The sequence below is a fragment of the Nannobrachium achirus genome (genome assembly GCF_963921795.1).
Source record: "Nannobrachium achirus genome assembly, chromosome: 24".
Lineage (NCBI taxonomy): Eukaryota > Metazoa > Chordata > Actinopteri > Myctophiformes > Myctophidae > Nannobrachium > Nannobrachium achirus.
In genome coordinates this window covers 7,243,819-7,256,220 of record NC_137831.1, presented here as the reverse complement: position 1 = coordinate 7,256,220, position 12,402 = coordinate 7,243,819, and the positions used below count along the sequence as shown (strand labels likewise).

The 12,402-nt window shown below is 39.8% G+C and overlaps 1 protein-coding gene across 1 annotated transcript in view; it reads left to right on the top strand.

Moving 5' to 3' along the window:
- The window catches only part of LOC308279930 (protein NLRC3-like), a gene marked incomplete at both ends in the record, with an annotated part of 51,858 nt that overhangs the window by 443 nt on the left and 39,013 nt on the right, over window positions 1-12,402 (top strand). The window lies entirely within an intron of this gene.

Here is a 12,402-nt window from a genome sequence, read left to right as displayed (position 1 = left end):
GTAGGACCTGTACATAAAACTCAGTTAAAAACCCTATTATAACCTGTGGCAAACAGAAAGACAGAGTTCAAAACCAAAACAAAAGCCACCCACCCCTACCATACCAACTGGCTGTAAAACTAACCCATGTTAAAACTAGTCACTCAAAACAGTAACACCCTATAAAGCCACTGGTGTTGTTTTGAAGCTGTTTAGAAGAAAGACACTGGAAGCTCCGGTGGCAGCCATCTTTATAGACACCAGCCTGGTCACATGAGGCAATCACCAGTAGCTCCACCTGTTAATTAACCACTCACCCATCATTCACACCAGCTGGTATTCACTCAGTCACTCCTCACCACTCACTCACTCACACACAAAATGAGGGGAAAATTACATTAGGCTAAACATTATGACAATCAACGCAGTGATCACATGATGTTACTGTAACAGCAGGACTACAGAGGCCTATATGGACGCACACACGCACACACACACCATTGGTAGAGGAAAGCATGCTCATCAGGAGCAGTTAGGGGTTCAGTGTCTTTCTTGCTCAAGGACTCTTCCACACTGACTCAGAGGAAGCCAGGCGTTGAATCGGGCACCGCACTTTCCTTCAGTTTCTCTACAGCTCCTGAACCACTGTAATTGCTGGTAATGTTTTAACCCTTGCACTCAACTAAACAGTCAAATCAGCTCTGATCTTAAGGTGAATGATTTGCAGTTTTCAATTCAATTGCAGCTAAAAGCCACTAGATGTCACCAGAGTTACATGCAGGAGATGTGAGGGTATAAAAAGAAGATCTTGGCTGCAACTTTGCCAGTGTGCGTTTTTGCGTGTGTGCTTGTGTTAATCATGCATTAAACCAGGTAATTTCACTAGAGGTTCCATTATATATTACGGAGGCCAGGTTGAACACTAAACATATTCTCTGACAGAGGTAAAGAACAGCAGAAAACACTGAAACAAAGATGTTTAATAGCAAAGACATTTAATACAGCCCAGCAAACATTTTGAGGTATATTAGACGTCTAATATACGTCTATACTTATACTAGACGTCTAAGTTTATACGTATAAAAATGGTCTACCAGAGGTATAGATATGCAAGTTTTTTAGACGTCTAAACTTAGACTAGACGTCTAATATACATCTAATAGACGTCTAAGTTTATACCTGGGTCTAAATTTAGACTTCTAATAGACGTCCGGCCGTTAAGGTCTAAATAAAGACGTCTATTAGACGTCTAAATTTAGACCCAGGTATAAACTTAGACGCCTATTAGACCTATATTAGACGTCTAGTCTAAGTTTAGACGTCTAAAAAACTTGCATATCTATACCTCTGGTAGACCATTTTTTATACGTATAAACTTAGACTTCTAGTTCGAATTGTTTAGTGGGAGGGTTCTTCAGAGTGGGTGCCGTATGTGGCACCCTAGGGTGCCGTGGCACAGGTCCAGGGGGGCCTCAGAATCCTTTGATATTATTTGGAATTCATCAACATCACTTCAGTTGAACCACTTTAAACTGACCTGAGTTGCACTGCACTTGGTATCACCAACTCTTTTCACCAAAAATAGCAAATCTACAAGCTCACAACGTGTCATGTTCTGACACGTTGTGAGCTTGAAGATCGGAAACAGATATTCTCTGAAGTTTCCTCCTGACCTAAACTGGATCTTAGGGGAAAATATTTAAATATTTGACATAACTTTAAGTTAGGCCTGCCTACTGTTAAGTAACAATGGAATCAAGGGGGGCCATGGATGAAATAGATATTCAAAGGGGTGACCTGAGCCAAAAGTGTTTGAGAACCACTGATATAATAAATATCTCACAGTCTCATGTGGTTCTGTACAGTATCTATGTAACCAGTAAGACTCCCTAATCGGGAGATAAGCGACCGTGCAGGTTGCAGCGTGATTTTAGGCCAAAATCTGTAGGAGCAGTGTCCAAAAATGTGTTCGAAGAAATCGGCCTGATGGTGGCGCTATATGGGACAGATCCATGTTGATGACATGAGTGTAGACATACTGTGTACAGATTTGTGTGATTTTAGGGCAAAATCTGTAGGAGTAGTGTCCAAAAATGTGTTTTAAAACATCGGCCTGAAGGTGGCGCTAAATGAGACAGAACCATGTTGATGGCATGAGTGTAGACTCTACACTCATGTCATGTCATGTCACTTGCTCTACACTGTAGAGCAAGTGTGTACCGATTTGGGTGATTTTAGGGCAAAATTCGTAGGAGCAGTGTCCAAAGCCTCATGGTGTTACTAGGGCGATGTGAGAATTGATGGTTGGAGTTTGTGGTTAGGCAGGCAAGGAGTGTGTGTAGATCTGCTATTTTCAAATAGCCTAAGAATAAAATAGGGCCAAAGTGGGTTAATGTGTGTTTCATAATATTATAATTTACACCTGCAAAGTAACTAGTAACTAAAGTTTTCAAATAAATGTAGTGGAGTAAAAGTACAATATTTGGAATCCGAGATCTAGTGGAGTAGAAGTAAAAGTATTGTAAGTGGGAAATACTCAAGTAAAGTACAAATACCTCACAATTGTACTTAAGTACAGTACTTAAGTAAATCTATTTAGTTACTTTACACCACTGCGCACACACACACACACACACACACACACACACACGCACACGCACACGCACACGCACACGCACACACACGCTGTTGCCCACATGTTGCAGCCCCGCCTCTCCCTCAAAGTGCTGCAGCAGCTCAAATGATTGTACTTCCTCTTTCCATCTCTCTGGCATCATGTGGCCTCAATGTGTTCAGAACGGAACCAGGAAACACCATCGCTGTGTAGAAATATAGGTCACACTGGAGGCAAATTAACAATAACATCTGCTAACGTATAGGCTAATGTTACACTATAACTGTACTTTGCACCAGCAGTACAATGATGAACAAAATGTATGACAGGGGATGAGTTTAACCAGCAGTATGATGATGATGATGATGATAATGAATTTTATTTCACAAAGTGCTGCACAGAGCAAGGTTAACACCAACATGCTTTTGGTTTCCTGGCCTGGTATATACTGTATAATAACAGCAAAACAAATCAAATATAAAATATAATAATAATAATAATAATGACAGACAGATTTGGGGAAAAGAAAGAGAGTGCAAAAGAGCAAAGAGCATCCTCAAATGTACATGTGTATAAAGTTTGGTATATTGTATGCGTGTATCAAAACAGCAACTTGCACGACTCCACCTGTGAAGTAATGTCATTGGGAAAGTGAAAATTGCCATTACAGTAGTAGTGGTGGTCAATAAAGGCTCTGTCAGATAATCCCACATTTAATGGTAACATGTCATTAGGTCGAACACCCTTTAGGTCCGACCACCAAAACCTAACCTTAACCCTAACCTCAGTAACCGTGACGCGGGTGACTGATTATCTAACCTGCCGACGCTGTTCGACGCTGTTCAACTATACTATAGTGCAGCAGCACTGTAGTATAGTTGTAGTGTTGTCACAAATACCTACATGTTATAGCCTGATTATCCATTCATAATCATATGTAGCTATTGATATGACTCTCCCTGTTCTATCAACGGATACAAATGCAACACACGCTACAATAGGGCTACTCAACTTAATGTGGCTCAGGGAATACTCAGTAAAATACCAAAAGTCCAAGCTAAAAATGTTGGCCCTATTTTGGCGTTTAGACAATGATTTTGTAACACACTACATGACCATTCTAAACAGTAAGGAAACACACAACAAACAGACACATTTCCATCTATAAGACCAAACATTATTGAACAAAAAGATTGTCATGGAATTATTAATGATGACATTATGACGTTTCTTCTTTTGGAACAAACAAAATAACCAAAAAGTCTTGGATAAGACAAGACAATAAATAACTTGGAGCGAATGGTAGGACCATGACTTGTCATATAGACATGCAGCAGGGGCCGCATGTGGTCCACGAGCCACATGTTGAATAGAGCTGCGCTACACTGACACAAATACACGCATGTGCACATGAACACATGTTGCAGCCCCGCCCCCGCCTCTCACTCAAAGTGCTGCTCAAATGATTGTCCTTCCTCTTTCCATCTCTCTAGCATCATGTGGCCTCAATGTTTTCAGAACAGAACCAGGAAACACCATCGCTGTGTAGAAATATACCTCACATTGGAGGCAGATTAACAATAACATCTGCTAACGTATAGGCTAATGTTGCACTACTGTACTTTACACCGTCAGTACAATGAGATCAGTATGACAGGGCATGAGTGTAACTGAACCAGCAGTAGAATGATGATGATGATAATGAATTTTATTTCACCCTTCAAAACAAAGTTACAAAGTGCTGCACAGAGCCAGGTTAAAACCAACATACAACACAGTAAAAACACGCAAGGTTACAAACAACACAATCAATTTGATTCACTAAAATCAACAAAAAAGTGCGTACTATCACATCAAAGACAAAACACTCATGAAAAACATTTTGGTGTAGAGAGGTGTGTTTTAAGAAGTGACTTAAACAGAGTCAGTGATGAAGCCAGCCTAAGGTGCACCGGCAGTGCATTGTACAATCTGGGTGCCCAGGAGGCAAAGGCTCGTTCGCCCCGGGTAACCAGGTTTCTATTTAAGCCCTTCAAGAGGGCCTTATCTGAGGACCTAAGGATGCACCCTGACTCATGAAGGGGCAGCAAGGCTATCCAGAATAGAGGGTATGCACGTGACATCATCATCATGTATGCCAATGTATGAATGAATGAACCATTGTAAAGCGCTTTGAGCACTTGGAAAAGCGCTATAAAAATGCAATTCATTATTATTATTATTATCATACCCAGAAGTTATGCAGGAATGCCAACTGAGTGGCAAAAAAATAAATAAAAATCTGGCCTTGACAGCCCATACATCCAAACATAAAAGTCCAATCTGATTGCATTAAAAGTAATTAAATGACGTTAAACTTTGCCAGTCACTGCATGCGCATACCCTCTATACGTTGAGGCCTGCCCGTGCAGGGCTCTGTAAGTGAAGAGCAGCATGTACAAGTCGCATCTGGAGCTTACAGGTAGCCAGTGAAGGGCAGCCAGTATAGGGGTGATATGATCAATTTTTTTGTGTTCGTGAGCAATCTGGCAGCAGAGTTTTGTATTAGTTGTAGGCGGGATAATGTTCTCTTGCTAAGACCAGAGTAAAGGGAGTTGCAGTAGTCAAGACGTGATGAAATGAGGGCCTGAATTACCTTTTCAAGATCGGTGGTTGACAGAAATGACTTTATCTTTGCAATGTTCCTCAGCCGGAAGTAGCAGGATTGGACAACTGTTGTAACTTGTTTATAGGTGTGCGTCAAAAATCATACCCAGATTGTGATATGTGATATTTGCGGACCGAGTTGTGAGTGGAGAGAGAGATGATTGAGCTGGTCATGATCAATATGTATGACAAGTATTTGTTTAACTGAACCAGCACTAGAATGGTGATCAATATGTATGACAGGGATGAGTTTAACTGTCACCATTGATCAGCATCATGTAATGAGAATGAATGTCTCTGATGATGAGTTTGGTTGGATTGGACTTTACTAATGTTTCATATGTGTGAAAATACATTAATCTTCCTTGTAAAGCTACACATTTAATGCGTATAAACCTCTTGAATGCCATGTAATATGCATGTAATTTTACCGTTTATTGCGTTCATCATGTATAGGCTACTAATCAAGTAATAATTACCAAAAGGATGTGTATAAATGTGAGTTGTATAACTATGAGGAGTGGTTGCATTGTAAGGAAGAACAGCACTATTAGAAGCCATCTTACATAAGAATGAACAAGTACATAAACCCAGAGGTTGTGATCAATGTTAGGAGAGGAGTGTTTAAGTAAAATGATTTCAATAACTGTGTTGTTGAAATGTATAGCAAGCAACATACATTTTCTTTTTCTTTTTTCAGAAAACTCTTTAGAACAGGAGTACTCTAAAATAGCAGATATACTGTACAAGTTAAGCTCAAAGCGGGTCATGTTGTGCAGCACTGCAACCTTGTTGGGCACAAAACATTTTCAGACGGAGGTCTGCGGCAAAATAGATATCAATTTGGGGGCAAGAAAAAGGTGGCTTAGTTTAAAGGCATTTGTAAAATGGGCTCCAGGTCTCAACCCATTAAGACTTTATTACACATTATTACATTAACCATTATGTTATGCTTTAACTATACACAATAGTAGATATACCAGTAAGACTCCCTAATCGGGAGATAAGCGACCGTTGGTCGCTTATCTCCACAAATATCACAACCTCCACCTCTCACGTCATACGGGTAGCCATAGTTACACCTGGAATGTTGAATCTCCATATATGGAGATAACCTACGCATCACACAAAGTCTGACCTCACCAGCCCATACTTGGGCATGGACGACTTATATCTCCATATACGGAGATGGCCATATATGGAGATACGATGACATCACAGAGTCCACAGCTGATGATGTGGCGTGATGTCATACAATACACAAACAAGCCCTATATAAAGGGGCAATTCTCACCAGGGAAGAGAGCATTGCCTGGAATGTTGAATCTCCATATATGGAGATAACCTACGCATCACACAAAGTCTGACCTCACCAGCCCATACTTGGGCATGGACGACTTATATCTCCATATACGGAGATGGCCATATATGGAGATACGATGACATCACAGAGTCCACAGCTGATGATGTGGCGTGATGTCATACAATAAACAAACAAGCCCTATATACTGATGCGATACGATGACATCACAGAGTCCACAGCTGATGATGTGGCGTGATGTCATACAATAAACAAACAAGCCCTATATACTGATGCGGAGATATGAGCAGGGCAAAGGTGTGACGTGTGACCGACCGACCGACGGACGGCCGGTGGAGGTTTTCATAGTAAACTGCTCCCTGACGGTCGCAACAAGTGCACAACTTGTAGATCTGCAATTTTTGAAAGATTGTGAAAACTGTGAAACTACAAAATGTATTCTAAATCCTTCTAAGGTTTTTCCATGTCAGTGGTTCTCAAACTTGTTCATGTCAAGGACCTCCAAAATTATAGGTATTTGGCCGCGGACCCCATCTCAACATAATGTTGTTACACAGGTTAACTTTGAAAATGATATATTCATTCAAAGATCAGCATACATTTTCACAACTTTTCAAAAATAGCAGATGTACAAGCGTGCAGTGCGGCGCTGCGCTGTGAGCTTGTAGATCTGCTACTTTTCAATAGCTAAAAGGTCATAATGGGTTTATGGGTTTTAGTCTTTTACAGACAGATCTTAATAGGTAACATCTTGTAGAAACAGGTGGGTAAAATAAATCCTGTTCAAACAAAAAACAACACATAACCAAATAATAGACAGATCATCAGTACCCCACTGTACACAGAAAAACCCTCTTAGCGACGGGGGCGACTGTTTAGCAGATTGTTATGTGCTGAGGGGACAAAACTCCTTTTAAACCAAACTTTGTTCCACGCCAAGGTTCTGTATCTTCGCCCTGATGGCATTAGGTCGAAGTGGCGATGCAGAGGATGGTCAGTGTCACTTGTTATTGAGAGTGCTAAGCGTGTAATGGCCATATTGTTCATATCGGCAAGTGTGGGTGTGGGAAGTCTGATGATCTTGGAAGCAATACGGGTAATACTGTAAAGTTTGTTTCTGTTTGGCAGAAACAAACTTTACAGTATTACCTGTATTGTTTCCTTATAGGAGACACAGGGAGAACATGCAAACTCCTCACAGAAAGGCCCTTTCGCCAACCCCACCTAGGGTATGGGCGCTGATGACGCGGAGGAGAGAACACGCCCCCCAATGCCCATAGCATCCCCAGGGGAAATCAAACCCAGGACCTCCAAGGTGTGAGGCGACAGCACTACCGACTGCGCCACCATGGACCCTGCCACAGTGCCCCCCCCCCCCGCGCCCCTTATGCATTGTTAACAGTAAACTACAGTAAATATTACAATCAATAATAATCATAATGATTTAACAGTAGACTAGTAAACATTATAATCTATAATAATCATATGTTAACAGCAGACTACAGAGGCCTAAACAGAGGACAAGAGGACAGAAGGGTAGGTTTTCAAAACAGCAGCCTAATGGTTGGAGAGAGATGTGCATAGTGAGTGTAAATGACCGCCAACCAAAGGTTATTGATAGTTGCGTATGGATATAGTTGTCCGTCTTTATTGATTGATTGGTCTTTATGTAATATCTGCCCATTTGTGTTGATACTTTTCTGTGTGTTGTTTTCAAAAACGTCCACTGGGTGGCAGAGTTTCCCAATAGTTACCTGTTGCATTCAGTCATTTCATACTGTAAGTCACTTCTGGGAGCGTTCTAAAAAGCAAGATGGCGGCAGCCAGTCCTAAACAAACTTTTGTCAAAGATAAATACGTTATAATTCATCGTTTAAAACCCCTTGGAAGGCGGAATGAGGTTTGTAAGGTCAATATATTTCATAAATATGTGCGTGTTTACTTTAGGTTAAAAAGATTGCTATTGAACAAATGTAAATATTTAAAAGTCTTGCCAAAATGAATGCAACACATGTAGGCCTGTAGTCTCCTAAAGGTACATGTTTTTGTTTAGGTGAATTTCATATTCTGATGTCATTTGATTGTCATAAGAGTTTTGTACAGTTTGAAAGGCACATTGTTTGCTTTGTCAAGCTTAGCTTTGGTCAACTGTTTGATATATTGACTTGACCTAAGACAATAATTTGATTACTATAAATGGACCCCCATTGATTCCCAGATGGGGACCCGAATGCATTTGGGTCCCCATCCAGAATCAAATCAATCAATGGGGTAATTACTATAACATTTTATTTATTTATTTGTCTCAGGAATGCAACAAATACCAAAAATATATTATTGAACTCAAGTCATGGCCTGAGTAATCAATAGAACAAAAGTCATTTTGGGGGTGAACTACTCCTTTAATCCAGGTTCATTCATAGCTCACTTTTTCCAATTTTTATTTTTTGTTACATACAAGTTTAAACAAACAGAAGTCACACTTTTTATCAATTAAAAACAATTGCATCATTTCCATGAATAAATGACACACAAAGTGAAAACAGCAGATCCACATTCGAGTTGCAAGCATGTAGATCTGCAATTTTCACTATAGTTTATTCGAGTTGCAAGCATGTAGATCTGCTATTTTCACTATAGTTTTCGGTCCCGTGGCAAACGTTTAATTTCTTTTGTGGGTCTTAAGCAACACACTATTCAGAACATTTATTTTTTTTCATTTTTGTTTATGAATTGCAAGCAGAAAGTAATATATATATATATATATATATATTTCTTCATGTCCCTATGTCGAATGCAGTGTTGTGTTCTACATATTATTATTATTATTTCTTTTTGGATTTCATCTATATTTATTTCCTCCCTCCTACACCACATGCACACGTATATACGAAATACTTACTGATACTAAAACATATATGAAGTTTGACTTAGGGCTGGGACTTTAACTGATTAATTGCGATTAATTAATTACAGAAAATTAACGCGTTTTAATCGCACTTAGTTTTTGCACCACAGAACCTTCAGTTTCAGGCATACCGATCATAGTGATGCACCAACCAAGAAGAGACAACAAATGCAAAGGGAGAAGTAGCCAATCAGAGCGCTTTGCTTGGCCCAGTGGATGCGAAATTTTGATTAAAAATGTGTTGATTCACTCGAACAACAAAATGTATTTTACTTGAAAAAAAAAATGTTTTTTTTTGAAAAATTGTGATTAATTGCGATTAATTAATCACAGAGCCTGTAATTAATTCGATTACAATGTTTAATCGCATCCCAGCCCTAGTTTGAATACTATGAAGTGTGGCAGGTCTATTGTTTAATGAGAGAATTCCTTCCCCAGTTGCCATCTTCACCTCAGACAAGGCTGAAGTCCACATTCTTGCTGCCCCGCCCCCAGCCCCTCCTCCTGTGTATCTGATGCGTATCAGATATGCTTTCTCAGACGGTTTTTCAATGGCTATGAAAAATGTCACATTTATACACTATGTATGTATAATGTGTATCACGGTAGAACACACCACTGGTCGAATACCCTGCAGTTATTATTTGCGTGACAAATAATGGTCATGGTAAAAGACAGACAGCCCTAATGATTAATGGGTGTGCTTGTTCCTACGGCACAACGTTGGCTGGCTGGAGCTGCTTTGGGTTTGGGTGCTTCATGGTTTCCTGCCCTTTTGGCAAAAAAGTGTCCTTTTTATGGCCTGCCCAACATCTGGCCCTTATCAAGACGAACATTAAACACTAAATAATTATAATTTCACTATCATAATTTTATTTATAATTATAACTTAAATGAGCTGGCTGCCATCAGTCAGTTTTAGTTTCACCTGATGCAGAGATGTTAGTGCCCTCCCACCTCGTTAACCATGCAGCTGCAAATGACTGTATTTGAGACGGCCTGAAAGCATGCTAAGTTCTATGTAGCAACATTTCTGGTGTGAAATGGCACGAGGGACCCCACAAAAAAGACCACGCGTGTGCAGAAGTGCCCTACTGTGCAATTTGAGCACCTGCCCACTCAGTGCTCTCTGAACGACCCTGGTGCTCATATGGACAATATACACACAAAGCCAGACGTAGGAGCGGTTTGCCCTGGTAAAAAAAAAACGAACGTGTGATAAGAGTTATGGCACACATGGGACAGAGTCTGCTTTAACCCATTAAAACTGGGAAAGCCTTTAGGTGTCAGTTTAGATTTTGAACATTTAAAACATGTTTTATACTTTGGCTATTCAAAAATAGCAGATATACAAGCTCATAGCTCATCGTCACCTAGATCTGCAATCTTGATTTAAGCAAGGGAAGGGGGAACAAAAGAGAGAGAAATGGTAAAGTGCCTTTCTATGTTTTTTCTTTCCCAAACAGAGGCCAAACATTTGGTTCACTCTGCCAGTACAATGGAAGACACTTCTCACAATGTTTCTTTGTAAAGTGTTGCTTGTCAAGTATTTCATTTGTTTATAATTGTTTGTGCAGAAATGGCGCTATATACCGATGGTTGACAAAGCTGACGTAGATTTAATGAGTGGTGGGTGAAAACTATGATTCGCGACTCGCGAGGGATCGTCACTGACGTAGGAGAACTCCTTCTAATATGGACCAGAGCTACAGAATTCTACTGAGGATATCAGACCAGCCCTGTTGATGGCAGATTGCTTATTTTTCAGTCAATTTGTACATTGACCTTTATCTAAGCACATTTTCTCCAATATTAGTGATCTCAAACCTATCACCAAATGAATGAGATATACGCTATTCTACACTACAGCCATATATAATATTATGTAATATAATTCTAAATAAAATATGTTGTTAAGTTTATATCTGACTTCTTGTATTGCCATGTTCTGCAGTAATATAGAAAAGTGTGATGCATCGCAATGCATCGTAGAATCAAATCGAATCGTTACCTGGTGAATCGTAATCGAATTGAATCACGAGGGTAGTGCCAATGCACACCTCTTATGTGAAATTCATCTTCTACATTATCCACACTTATTAGGAGCAATGGGTGCTATTATAGCACATTGAGAACAGGGAATCAGGTAAGCCATTCGGAGTAAGAGAAAACAAATACACAACCATATTAATAATAATAGTAACATTTCAAGGATCTGTCTTGAGGTGTCTTAAGGTGACAAATGTAACCTGACACTGGTTGAGTTCAGAGCGGTTTGACGTCACACAGAGGGTTGGAAGACTTTGACAGTGAAGCATGAGGATGTGTGACAACTCCCTCCTTCAAGTCATACCCCCAGGACTGATGGAGGTGAAGAAACATCGTCTTCATTCTCACCGTCTCCTCTGCAGATGAAGGTTTTCACCTGGTAAGAATCCTAGGAGAATATTACAAATGTCTGATGGCGCATGTGGTCTATAACATTGTATGATGCGAATGTAGGCCTATGCAATAATTGTATAAGATAACGGTGATAGTTTTCAAAATCCATATTTTGTCGTTGGCAGGTGGAAACCTTGTATGTCCAAAACCATTTTATTAATAATTTTAAAATGTTAAAATATTGAAAATAGCTGATCTACAAGCACACAACACCTCGCATCGCAAGGCGTTGTGTGCTTGTAGATCTGCCATTTTCACTAGTTTTGTCTAACAGTCTTGTATGATGAAGCAGGGCTTTACTTGACAAAAAGTACAAATTTGAAACTTGGAGATTACGTTTTTTTTTTCTTTTTTTCTTTTTTTTTGGCCGGACAGCGACTTGATCAACAGGGTTGTTGTGTTGCCGGAACACACATGTGATCAATGTGTGCATAATCCGTTTCAAAGTCATTAAATTATTTTTTTAAGCGCTGGCAGATTGAATCACCACTA